A 14,867-nucleotide genomic window follows, 5' to 3' on the forward strand; every position below is an offset into this window, starting at 1 on the left:
TTCTGACTGATCAGCAGAGTATAGATGCGAACTAGTTTCCAGTCTAATTTGTTGTTGATCGCCATTAACGGCATTCTCTCTCGAAAGGTTTTCATGATTCCAAAACCGGATAGATGCTTGGTTCAGGAGATGAATCTGGGAATCGCTTGTTGCTTTTAGATTTATAATCGAAGGCTGGTGACAGCCAACATTTACTCGCTCAAAACACTCAAATAAATAGAATTGTTTAAAATTGTTTTAAGATTTTGTCCGGGAGTTTTTCCTTTGTTATTAATATTTGAACTCAAATTATATACTTGCTGGGCAATTTTGGCTCACTCTTGCTTTGTCAATTCTTATTTCTGCCAGAAACAGATAAGGATAAAAATGAATAGCTTAGATAGACAGCAGAAGTTCGAGAAATCTCCGCTGCGAGAAGTGGAAGAAGTTAGAAGAATATGACACAAGCATTAGTTCAAAGGTATTTACACTTGTATTCTAGTTATTGTGAGTTGTAAAGAGGTAGATTCTTGTTTCATACCATAACCTTTAAATGATCCGGATTCAAGGGGTTAATTGAATACATTTTTATTTTAGGTAAAGATTGTTTTCGTGACACTAAATCTTGACCCCGGATTTGGGATATTACAGTTGGTATCAGAGCTGCAGGTTATTGGTCACTGAAATAAGAATAGGTGAGATTAAGATAAGAATGATAGGTCGTACAGGATAGGAAAAACCCTAGGCATACTCAGGTTAAGTTGAGTTGAGTGCGAATTAGGGTTAGCAGATCTGGTCTGGAGTTGGTAAGATAGGATTGCTGAGAAAGTGTAAGGCGAATGTCGCAACGCTATAGGTATGTTAAATTCTTAGATCCTACAGTAATGAAAGATCGACAGATCGACGAAGATTGGGTATGTTACCCAACTGTTCATCCGGTTTTGAGAAAAATGCGATCGATTCTTGTGAGAATTTGTGTAAGAGAAGCTACGATTTAACTTAGAATTAGGTAGTAGGACGAGCTTCACGCCGGAAGCAACCAGTTGATGGAAGCTGATGAAGAACCAACGTTGCACGTTTCGAAAGCACCACTGTTAGGAATATGTGTATTAGTTTGATGATAAGTTCAACAAAACACTTAAGTAGAAATCTTGTGTTTATAGCCTCAACGGATAAAATCATTCTGGCTATCCGTTGAAGGAGTAGCTTTACTTAAAAATAAGTTTAGTATTGTAGCACATTTCATTCTCTGTATTTAAGTTGTAATTCTTAGTTGTTGTGGGAAATTATGAGTCTTGTTGACTACTAGTGGATATGCAAATTGGAGGGCTAATTTTAAATATTTCATGCCTTGTAATTTTGTATAAGTGAAGTAGTATCAACTGATATTAAAGGCCTTCAATGGATGAGAAACAAAGCTTCAACGGATGTCTCTAAAGCTTCAACGGATAACATCCATCAACGGATGAGTGCATCAACGGATAAAGCTTCAACTGCTAATGCATCAACGGATAAAGCGTCAACGGAAAAGCCATCAACGGATGAAAGCTTCAACGAATGCTAAGTTCAATAGCAGTTGATAGTGACAATTCATAAGCTGACAGAGGCACCTGGGTTGACAGAGACAAACTGGAATGTGGTAGCCTCTTGGAGGAATCAAGAAAAAGCAGCATTTCAATTCTGGTGCAAACAAGGAAGTATTCAAAGATTCACAGCTAAACCTAAATTGTATTGGATAGAGAAATGAAGAAGAAACATGTGAAGAATCTTTTAATTTTATTTTACAGTTTTGTCTTCACTTGTAAACTTGTAGTATATAAACCAAGTAGCAGCTAGTAATTAAATGGTGAATTTTCAGAGCTGTTTAGAAAAATCTAGAGAAAAAATCATCTAGTTTGTACTAGGACGCAGTTGTGATCAATTCTTTAATTCACAGATTTTCTGAAATAACACATCTCTGGTGGAACAACAAATCCCCCAGAAAAGTTTTTAAGTTCTTTGTGTTCTTTACATTTGTGCTTGAATATATATATATATCTGTCTGTGTTAGCTTAAAGAAATTCACACACATTTGTTCATCAAAACACTTAGTCTTAGAAACTGCTCAAAACTTGAAAATGTTTTCAGATTTACATTAAACCCCCTTCTATAAATCTCATTGTTAGTCCACTGGGAATAACAATTGGTATCAGAGCGAGCTCTTAGCATACAAAGAGTTTAAAGATCTATTCTGCTAACATCATGAGTAAGATGGATATTGGTGTAAAGATTCCAATCCTGGAAAGAGATAACTATCATCACTGGAAAGTGAAGATGCATTTACATCTTCTCTCTTAAGATGAAAGCTACATCAACTGCATTGAAAATGGTCCTCAAATCCCTCACAAGGTAGCCACAGCTACTACTGCAATAGTTGCTGTTGGACAGTCTATTCCCAAGCCAAAAGCAGAATGGACTGTTGAAGATATTGAAGAGGTTCACAAGGACAAGAAAGCCATGAACATTCTGTTTAATGGTCTAGATCAAGATATGTTTGCCAATATCATTAACAGCCAAACTGCTAAGGAAATTTGGAATACCGTGCAACTTATCTGTGAAGGTACTGAGCAAGTTAGAGAAAACAAAATGCAGCTTCTCATTCAACAGTATGAATATTTTCATTTTGAAGAAGGAGAATCATTGAATGATACCTTCAATTGATTTCAGAAACTGTTGAATGGATTGAAGCTGTATGGCAGACTGTACCAAGTCAAGGACTCCAATTTAAAATTTCTGAGGTCTCTACCAATGGAATGGAAGCCTACGACTGTTTCTCTAAGAAATTCTCAAGATTATAAGGACTTCACACTTGAAAGATTATATGGAATTTTGAAGACCTATGAACTTGAGATGGAGCAAGATGGGCTGTTGGAAAAGGGAAAAAGAAAATGTGGATCAGTTGCACTTGTAGCTGACAATGAAAAGATTGAAGCCAGGAGTGAAGAAAAGACAATACCAATTCTTAAAATTGGCATAAGCAAATCAGAATCAAGCAAGGGAAAGGAGCAAGTAGCTGAGGTTGAAGACAATTCCAGTCAAGATGACTCTGATGATGTTGATGAACATCTGGTTTTTCTGTCCAGGAGGTTTGCAAAGATGAAATTCAAGAAAAATGCAAAATTCACTAAGTCAAACAAGAACATGGTGGACAAATCTAAGTTCAAATGTTATAACTGTGACATAAGTGGACACTTTGCAAATGAGTGCAGAAATCCATCCTCTGACAAGAAGAAATTTGAGCAAGTTGATTACAAAAAGAAATATTTCGATTTTCTCAAACAAAAGGAAAGAGATTTTCTGACTCAAGATGATTGGGCAGCAGATGGACAAATGAAGATGATGATATGGAATATGTCAACCTAGCCCTGATGGCTAATTCTGATGCAAATGAAACTAGTTCATCAAGCAACCAGGTAGTTACTACTGACCTCTCTCAGCTTTCTAATATTGAATACAATGAAGCCATAAATGATATGTCCAATGAATTATATCATTTGCGTGTTTCCCTTAACTCACTAGCTAAAGAAAACACAAGAATCAAAAAGAATAATGTGTTTTTAAGTGATAGGAATGCTGTGTTAGAGGGTAAGGTAATTGAGCTTGAAAAGATTAAAATCAAATGCTTGACTGTTGAGAGTGAACTAGAAGAATATGTTAAGAAAGTAGAAATTCTTTCTAAACAATTAGAACGTGAGCAAGAGGTAATCAAGGCCTGGAAAACATCTAGGGATGTTAGTGCTCAAATTGTCAAGGTTCAGGGAATTGAATCACTCTGTGAGAATGCCTGGAAGAAAACCAAAAAGGAAGTTGAATTAATTGATGGATTTTCAACGTATGTGGAATCAACGGATGATGAAAGTTATCCGTTGAAGGAAGAAAAAGAGCATCCGTTGAAGGCTCATCAATTAAAACAGGCAAGTGATTTTAAAAAGAATAATTTGAAAAATCTCAATAAGAAGTTTGGTTCAACTTCCAAGAACTTTGTCAAGGAAGAAGCTAGCACATCCAAAGATGCCAGTAAGGTGAATATAGGACACATGACTTTAGATCAGTTGAAAAATAGGCTTAAGTTGGTTGAGGATAAAAAGGAAACTAAAAGAAAATCTAATAGAAATGGGAAGGTAGGGATTAACAAACACAACAATTACACACCTGATAAGTATGCTCCTAGAAAAAGTTGTGTGCATTGTAAAAGTGTTAATCATCTATCTGATAACTGCAAATCTGTTAAGAATGCTCCCATGCCTTTAACTCCTTCCATGCCTAACATGTCTATGTCACCTCTGCATGCTATGTTTGTTATGTCTCATCAGAATCCTCATGCACATTTTATAAACATGCCATATGTTAATAATCCTTATTTTACTGCATTCAGTATGCCTCAAATGCCATACAACATGCCTATGTGGAATGATATGTTTGCACAATCTATGCCTTATCAAATTCAACCAAATGTGCTAAATGATTATGTGACTAACCCTACACTTTAACCAACTGCATCTGAGATTAAGGTTGACCCAAAGTTGCCTAAGTCAAAAGATGCAGGAGAAATGAAGTCTAGGAAAAAGACTAACAAGGCTGGACCCAAGGAAACTTGGGTACCAAAATCAACTTGATTGATTTTGTTGTGTTCAGGGAAAAAGAAGGAATCTATGGTACTTGGACAGTGGTTGTTCAAGGCACATGACAGGAGATTTCACCCTGCTCAAAGAGTTCAAGGAGAGAGCTGGCCCTAGCATAACCTTTGGAGATGACAACAAAGGGTTCACTATGGGATATGGCTTGATTTTAAAAGAAAATGTCATCATTGATGAAGTTGCATTAGTTGATGGTCTCAAACACAATCTATTGAGCATCAGTCAACTATGTGACAGAGGGAATACTGTTTCCTTCAATTCTGAAGCATGTGTTGTCACAAGTAAGAAGGACAGCAAAGTGGTTCTATCTGGAATTAGAAAAGGAAATGTGTACTTAGCTGACTTCAACTCTACAGATTCAGAATCAATTACTTGTCTTCTCAGCAAAGAAAGTCCAGATGAAAGTTGTCTATGGCACAAGAAGCTGTCCTATTTGAATTTCAAGACAATGAATGAACTAGTCAAAAAGGACTTAGTTAGAGGAATCCCTCTAGTGGAATTCACAAGGGATGGACTGTGTGATGCTTGTCAGAAAGGAAAGCAAAAGAAAGCATCATTCAGTAAGAAGCTTGAATTAGCAATTGATGAACCATTACAACTGCTACACATGGATCTTTTTGGACCAGTCAATGTATTGTCAATTTCAAGGAAAAGATATTGCCTAGTGATTGTAGATGATTTCTCAAAATTTTCATGGGCTTATTTTCTTGGATTAAAGGATGAAGCTAGTGAAATCATTATCAATCATATCAAGCAAGTCAACAATCATCCAGATATCAAAGTAAGGAATATCAGGAGTGACAATGGAACTGAGTTCAAGAATTCAACCATGAAGTTGTTCTGTGAAGAAAATGGGATCATGCATGAGTTCTCAGCTCCAAGGACTCCACAACAGAATGGTGTGGTGGAAAGGAAGAACAGATCACTAATTGAAGATGCAAGAACAATGCTTGAAGAGTCAAAACTCCCAACATACTTTTGGGCTGAGGCTGTTAACTGTGAATGTTACACTCAGAATATTTCTCTAATCAATCAGGAAAAAGGCATGACTCCCTATCAATTGTTCAAAAGAAGAAAACCAACTTTAAACTTTCTTCATGTCTTTGGTTGCAAATGCTACACTCTAAGGAATCAACTTGATCACAAAGCGAAGTTTGATGCAAAGGCTGATGAAGGAATATTTGTTGGTTATTCTGCAGGAAAATCATATAGGGTCTACAATCTAAAACCAACATTGTCATGGAATCTGTGCATGTTGTGTTTGAGGATAAAAAGATTGATGGACTAACAGATGAGGGACATCATGAAGGACTCAAATTTGACAACATTGAGATATATTGTGATGATAGTGAAGATGAGAATGATGGAGAAGGCACCTCGAAAAGAATTCAAAATCTGCCTTTGGACAATGTACAGAATGCTGCATCCGTTGAAAGTCATAATTTAGCTTCCGCTGATAGAAGCAATGCAGCATCCGTTGAAAGACAAAGTGCATCATCCGTCGAAGTTCATAATGAAGCATCCGTTGATCACAGTCTGTCAACGGATAATCATTTCACTTCATCAAGTAATAGAACTCCCAATTCCTTTCAAAGGATCAGTAACTCAGGGGGAGTTTCAACCAATCAACATTCTATCTCACATCATGACAATACCGAGGCAACCTCATCTAGAGCTAATCTACCACCTCAAAGGAAATGGACCAAGAATCACCCTTTTGAATTGATCATTGGTGATGCTACATCTAAAGTGCAAACTAGAAGGGCTACTAAAGATGAATATCTATATAGTAGTTTTCTATCACAGGAGGAACCTAAGAGAGTGGAAGAAGCCCTTTTGGATCCAGAATGGATTTTAGCAATGCAAGAAGAGCTAAACCAATTTGAGAGGAACAAAGTATGGAAGCTGGTACCCAAGCCAAAGAACAAGAGTTCTATTACAAAAAATGGGTATTCAGAAACAAGATGGATGAAAATGGCATTGTCATAAGGAATAAATCCAGATTAGTTGCTAAAGGCTATTCTCAACAAGAAGGAATAGATTTTGATGAGACATTTGCTCCAGTGGCCAGACTTGAAGCCATCAGAATCTTTCTAGCCTATGCAGCCCATGCCAATTTCAAGGTCTATCAAATGGATGTCAAGAGTGCATTTCTGAATGGAGAATTGGAGGAAGAAGTTTATGTAAGTTAACCTCCAGGATTTGAAGATCCAAATTTTCCAGACTATGTGTATTATCTGTTGAAAGCACTCTATGGACTAAAGCAAGCACCTAGAGCCTGGTATGAGACTTTGTCAAAATTTCTTCTAGAAAATTACTTCACAAGATGTACTGTTGACAAAACTATTTTCTTTAGAAATGTTAATGGGTCTACAATACTTGTTCAAATTTATGTAGATGATATTATATTTGGTTCTACAGATGATAAGCTTTGTAAAAAGTTTGCTAAGTTAATGCAAAGTAAATATGAAATGAGCATGATGGGAGAGCTAACTTATTTTCTTGGTTTACAAGTTAAACAAGTTAGTGGTGGAATTTTCATTAGTCAAACTAAATATATTTATGATATCTTAAAGAAGTTTGACTTAATGGATTATTCATCTGCAAAAACTCCCATGACCACTGCCACCAAGCTTGAATTAAACAAGGCTGAAAAGTCTGTGGATATTTCAAGTTATAGAGGCATGGTTGGCTCACTTTTATATTTAACTGCAAGTAGACCTGATATAATGTTTTCTACATGTCTCTGTGCTAGATTTCAAGCTGACCCTAAAGAGTCTCACTTAGTGGCTATTAAAAGAATTTTCAGATATCTCAAAGGGACTCTAAATTTAGGAATTTGGTACCCTAGAGAGTCTGGTTTTGATCTAATTGGCTACTCAGATGCAGATTATGTAGGTTGCAAAATAGACAGGAAAAGTACAACTGACACATGTCAGTTTCTAGGGAATAAGCTTGTGTCATGGTTCAGCAAGAAGCAAAATTTTGTTTCTACATCAACAGCTGAAGCTAAGTACATTGCTGCTGGTAGTTGCTGTGCACAGATACTGTGGATGAAAAATCAACTATTTGACTATGGACTAACTGTTGACAGAATTCCTATATTCTGTGATAGCACAAGTGCCATTGCCATTACTGAAAATCCAGTGCCGCACTCAAGAACCAAGCACATTGACATCAAGTACCACTTCATAAGGGAATATGTGATGAAAGGTACAGTTGAACTTCATTTTGTTCCAAGTGAAAAGCAGATTGCAGACATATTTACCAAGCCACTTGATGAATTAACATTCACAAGATTAGTAAGTGAGCTAGGTATGCTTAATTATTCATAAATTCATGTCCTCATTATAATCTGTATTGGAGCCTGAAATGAATGTGTTGCAAGAAAAAAGTTGGGTTTAAGTAAAGATTATTCTATCAATGGATATTCCCTATCCGTTGAAAGCCAAAATTGTTCTATCAACGGATGTTCATTATCCGTTGAAAGACAAATATATTTCTGGTAATTTTATCCTTCAACGGATAAAACTGTGTTAATCTTCAATGGATAACTATTTACCTCACCCGTTGAAGTGTCACATCAGTTACTTTAAGTGAGTCACAGCCGTTGATTCTTTTAACTTAACCGTCGATACATATACAGTTGTATGTATTTGTATTAAAGGCAGTTTTAAGAATTTCTACCGTTTATTTTATGCTCAAACGGCTGTAATTTTCTTAAAAACTATTTAATTCAAGAAAGTATAAAAGCCCACTTGAATTCTTATTTTCACTTTACGCTTTCTTGCTATTTTTCAAAAGATTTTATTCTCTTTCTCTCCCAAAACTCTCAATCTTTCTCTGCAACCTCTACTCACAACTATGGCACCAGTAGTCAAGATTATGTCTCAGTCTGGATTTGTTTATGAAAAGAACAATTTCGTAGCCTTGGTTGAAAAGAATGATGCCCACTCTAATTATCACAAGATGATGGACTTCATCAAAAACTGCAAACTAAGCTATGCAATGCTGGAAGCCCCAACTATCTATTGTGAGGTAATTGAGGAGATTTGGACAACTGCAGAGTTCAATTCCACAGATATGACCATTGTTTTCTCGCTCAAAGGTAAGGATTACTGTATTAACTGTGATGATATACAGTCTTGCTTTAAGCTACCTGAGAATAATGCCATGACACCACACACTGATAATGATGTATCTGCTATGTTAGATTCCATAGGCTATTCTTTTGATTCTGCTAGTTTAGGGAGCATTAGAAGAAAGGGCCTTAGGAAAGAGTGGAGTTTTCTCGGAGATGGCTTTATCAAGGTTTTCTCTGGGAAGATTAGCAATTATGATGCCATAACTTCATCTCTTGTTAATATGCTTTATATGCTAGTTTCTGATAGGTACTTTAATTTTAGCAACTATGTCATGCTAGAATTAGGTTCCAGGTTAGGTAACAAAGCTAATAGACCTCATAACATCTACTATGCTAGATTGTTTATGTTATTGGCTAACCATGTTGCTGAAGGTTTGGTCATAACTAATGAGAGCAATAAACTCAAATGTTGGGCACAAGAGAAAAGGGTCCTTGCAGACCTTTTGAGAATTAACCTCAACAGCCAGGTGTTATTGGTATATTTACCAATAATGAATGCACCTCAGGTAAGTGAGCTAAATACTTCTGCAACTCCTACTTCTTCCAACCCCAATGTTTCTTTATCTTCTAGTGTGGCAATAGAATCTGTGTCTTTGTCCCAACAGATTCCTACCAAAGCCACCAAAACTAAAATTCCAAAACACAAGTCAAAGAAAACCACCTCTGTTGTTTCTCAAAAGACAACAGTTGTAACAACTACCATAAACCCTGAAGGGAGTGAACAGGGTGTGAGTGGTGAGGGGAGGGGTGAACATCAAGAAACCCCCAGGATAAGGTGGGAGAGGTGAGTGGTAACCTAGCCAGCCAAGCCACAGTTTCTCAAAAGACTGTGGTGGTTCAAAAGGATTCAAACACATCCCTAGTTGCATCCTCCCAAAAGGATGCAGCTATTGAAAATAGTCCCCAACCAGGGACACAGAACAAAAGAGGGAGGGACACTGAAGTCACACATTCATCTATCAAAGCCTTTTCAAGAAGAAAGAAGGCTAAAACCCTAGTTTCAACACAGGGGGCACACACTGCACAGATAGACAGCAGAAGTTCGAGAAATCTCCGCTGCGAGAAGTGGAAGAAGTTAGAAGAATATGACACAAGCATTAGTTCAAAGGTATTTACACTTGTATTCTAGTTATTGTGAGTTGTAAAGAGGTAGATTCTTGTTTCATACCATAACCTTTAAATGATCCGGATTCAAGGGGTTAATTGAATACATTTTTATTTTAGGTAAAGATTGTTTTCGTGACACTAAATCTTGACCCCGGATTTGGGATATTACAGTTGGTATCAGAGCTGCAGGTTATTGGTCACTGAAATAAGAATAGGTGAGATTAAGATAAGAATGATAGGTCGTACAGGATAGGAAAAACCCTAGGCATACTCAGGTTAAGTTGAGTTGAGTGCGAATTAGGGTTAGCAGATCTGGTCTGGAGTTGGTAAGATAGGATTGCTGAGAAAGTGTAAGGCGAATGTCGCAACGCTATAGGTATGTTAAATTCTTAGATCCTACAGTAATGAAAGATCGACAGATCGACGAAGATTGGGTATGTTACCCAACTGTTCATCCGGTTTTGAGAAAAATGCGATCGATTCTTGTGAGAATTTGTGTAAGAGAAGCTACGATTTAACTTAGAATTAGGTAGTAGGACGAGCTTCACGCCGGAAGCAACCAGTTGATGGAAGCTGATGAAGAACCAACGTTGCACGTTTCGAAAGCACCACTGTTAGGAATATGTGTATTAGTTTGATGATAAGTTCAACAAAACACTTAAGTAGAAATCTTGTGTTTATAGCCTCAACGGATAAAATCATTCTGGCTATCCGTTGAAGGAGTAGCTTTACTTAGAAATAAGTTTAGTATTGTAGCACATTTCATTCTCTGTATTTAAGTTGTAATTCTTAGTTGTTGTGGGAAATTATGAGTCTTGTTGACTACTAGTGGATATGCAAATTGGAGGGCTAATTTTAAATATTTCATGCCTTATAATTTTGTATAAGTGAAGTAGTATCAACTGATATTAAAGGCCTTCAATGGATGAGAAACAAAGCTTCAACGGATGTCTCTAAAGCTTCAACGGATAACATCCATCAACGGATGAGTGCATCAACGGATAAAGCTTCAACTGCTAATGCATCAACGGATAAAGCGTCAACGGAAAAGCCATCAACGGATGAAAGCTTCAACGAATGCTAAGTTCAATAGCAGTTGATAGTGACAATTCATAAGCTAACAGAGGCACCTGGGTTGACAGAGACAAACTGGAATGTGGTAGCCTCTTGGAGGAATCAAGAAAAAGCAGCATTTCCATTCTGGTGCAAACAAGGAAGTATTCAAAGATTCACAGCTAAACCTAAATTGTATTGGATAGAGAAATGAAGAAGAAACATGTGAAGAATCTTTTAATTTTATTTTACAGTTTTGTCTTCACTTATAAACTTGTAGTATATAAACCAAGTAGCGGCTAGTAATTAAATGGTGAATTTTCAGAGCTGTTTAGAAAAATCTAGAGAAAAAATCATCTAGTTTGTACTAGGACGCAGTTGTGATCAATTCTTTAATTCACAGATTTTCTGAAATAACACATCTCTGGTGGAACAACAAATCCCCCAGAAAAGTTTTTAAGTTCTTTGTGTTCTTTACATTTGTGCTTGAATATATATATATATCTATCTGTGTTAGCTTAAAGAAATTCACACACATTTGTTCATCAAAACACTTAGTCTTAGAAACTGCTCAAAACTTGAAAATGTTTTCAGATTTACATTAAACCCCCTTCTATAAATCTCATTGTTAGTCCACTGGGAATAACAATTGGTATCAGAGCGAGCTCTTAGCATACAAAGAGTTTAAAGATCTATTCTGCTAACATCATGAGTAAGATGGATATTGGTGTAAAGATTCCAATCCTGGAAAGAGATAACTATCATCACTGGAAAGTGAAGATGCATTTACATCTTCTCTCTCAAGATGAAAGCTACATCAACTGCATTGAAAATGGTCCTCAAATCCCTCACAAGGTAGCCACAGCTACTACTGCAATAGTTGCTGTTGGACAGTCTATTCCCAAGCCAAAAGCAGAATGGACTGTTGAAGATATTGAAGAGGTTCACAAGCACAAGAAAGCCATGAACATTCTGTTTAATGGTCTAGATCAAGATATGTTTGCCAATGTCATTAACAGCCAAACTGCTAAGGAAATTTGGAATACCGTGCAACTTATCTGTGAAGGTACTGAGCAAGTTAGAGAAAACAAAATGCAGCTTCTCATTCAACAGTATGAATATTTTCATTTTGAAGAAGGAGAATCATTGAATGATACCTTCAACAGATTTCAGAAACTGTTGAATGGATTGAAGCTGTATGGCAGACTGTACCAAGTCAAGGACTCCAATTTAAAATTTCTGAGGTCTCTACCAATGGAAGGGAAGCCTACGACTGTTTCTCTAAGAAATTCTCAAGATTATAAGGACTTCACACTTGAAAGATTATATGGAATTTTGAAGACCTATGAACTTGAGATGGAGCAAGATGGGCTGTTGGAAAAGGGAAAAAGAAAATGTGGATCAGTTGCACTTGTAGCTGACAATGAAAAGATTGAAGCCAAGAGTGAAGAAAAGACAATACCAATTCTTAAAATTGGCATAAGCAAATCAGAATCAAGCAAGGGAAAGGAGCAAGTAGCTGAGGTTGAAGACAATTCCAGTCAAGATGACTCTGATGATGTTGATGAACATCTGGTTTTTCTGTCCAGGAGGTTTGCAAAGATGAAATTCAAGAAAAATGCAAAATTCACTAAGTCAAACAAGAACATGGTGGACAAATCTAAGTTCAAATGTTATAACTGTGACATAAGTGGACACTTTGCAAATGAGTGCAGAAATCCATCCTCTGACAAGAAGAAATTTGAGCAAGTTGATTACAAAAAGAAATATTTCGATTTTCTCAAACAAAAGGAAAGAGATTTTCTGACTCAAGATGATTGGGCAGCAGATGGACAAATGAAGATGATGATATGGAATATGTCAACCTAGCCCTGATGGCTAATTCTGATGCAAATGAAACTAGTTCATCAAGCAACCAGGTAGTTACTACTGACCTCTCTCAGCTTTCTAATATTGAATACAATGAAGCCATAAATGATATGTCCGATGAATTATATCATTTGCGTGTTTCCCTTAACTCACTAGCTAAAGAAAACATAAGAATCAAAAAGAATAATGTGTTTTTAAGTGATAGGAATGCTGTGTTAGAGGGTAAGGTAATTGAGCTTGAAAAGATTAAAATCAAATGCTTGACTGTTGAGAGTGAACTAGAAGAATATGTTAAGAAAGTAGAAATTCTTTCTAAACAATTAGAACGTGAGCAAGAGGTAATCAAGGCCTGGAAAACATCTAGGGATGTTAGTGCTCAAATTGTCAAGGTTCAGGGAATTGAATCACTCTGTGAGAATGCCTGGAAGAAAACCAAAAAGGAAGTTGAATTAATTGATGGATTGTCAACGTATGTGGAATCAACGGATGATGAAAGTTATCCGTTGAAGGAAGAAAAAGAGCATCCGTTGAAGGCTCATCAATTAAAACAGGCAAGTGATTTTAAAAAGAATAATTTGAAAAATCTCAATAAGAAGTTTGGTTCAACTTCCAAGAACTTTGTCAAGGAAGAAGCTAGCACATCCAAAGATGCCAGTAAGGTGAATATAGGACACATGACTTTAGATCAGTTGAAAAATAGGCTTAAGTTGGTTGAGGATAAAAAGGAAACTAAAAGAAAATCTAATAGAAATGGGAAGGTAGGGATTAACAAACACAACAATTACACACCTGATAAGTATGCTCCTAGAAAAAGTTGTGTGCATTGTAAAAGTGTTAATCATCTATCTGATAACTGTAAATCTGTTAAGAATGCTCCCATGCCTTTAACTCCTTCCATGCCTAACATGTCTATGTCACCTCTGCATGCTATGTTTGTTATGTCTCATCAGAATCCTCATGCACATTTTATAAACATGCCATATGTTAATAATCCTTATTTTACTGCATTCAGTATGCCTCAAATGCCATACAACATGCCTATGTGGAATGATATGTTTGCACAATCTATGCCTTATCAAATTCAACCAAATGTGCTAAATGATTATGTGACTAACCCTACACTTTAACCAACTGCATCTGAGATTAAGGTTGACCCAAAGTTGCCTAAGTCAAAAGATGCAGGAGAAATGAAGTCTAGGAAAAAGACTAACAAGGCTGGACCCAAGGAAACTTGGGTACCAAAATCAACTTGATTGATTTTGTTGTGTTCAGGGAAAAAGAAGGAATCTATGGTACTTGGACAGTGGTTGTTCAAGGCACATGACAGGAGATTTCACCCTGCTCACAGAGTTCAAGGAGAGAGCTGGCCCTAGCATAACCTTTGGAGATGACAACAAAGGGTTCACTCTGGGATATGGCTTGATTTTAAAAGAAAATGTCATCATTGATGAAGTTGCATTAGTTGATGGTCTCAAACACAATCTATTGAGCATCAGTCAACTATGTGACAGAGGGAATATTGTTTCCTTCAATTCTGAAGCATGTGTTGTCACAAGTAAGAAGGACAGCAAAGTGGTTCTATCTGGAATTAGAAAAGGAAATGTGTACTTAGCTGACTTCAACTCTACAGATTCAGAATCAATTACTTGTCTTCTCAGCAAAGAAAGTCCAGATGAAAGTTGTCTATGGCACAAGAAGCTGTCCTATTTGAATTTCAAGACAATGAATGAACTAGTCAAAATGGACTTAGTTAGAGGAATCCCTCTAGTGGAATTCACAAGGGATGGACTGTGTGATGCTTGTCAGAAAGGAAAGCAAAAGAAAGCATCATTCAGTAAGAAGTTTGAATTAGCAATTGATGAACCATTACAACTGCTACACATGGATCTTTTTGGACCAGTCAATGTATTGTCAATTTCAAGGAAAAGATATTGCCTAGTGATTGTAGATGATTTCTCAAAATTTTCATGGGCTTATTTTCTTGGATTAAAGGATGAAGCTAGTGAAATCATTATCAATCATATCAAGCAAGTCAACAA

The sequence above is a fragment of the Apium graveolens genome, chromosome 4, assembly GCF_009905375.1.
Source record: "Apium graveolens cultivar Ventura chromosome 4, ASM990537v1, whole genome shotgun sequence".
NCBI lineage: Eukaryota > Viridiplantae > Streptophyta > Magnoliopsida > Apiales > Apiaceae > Apium > Apium graveolens.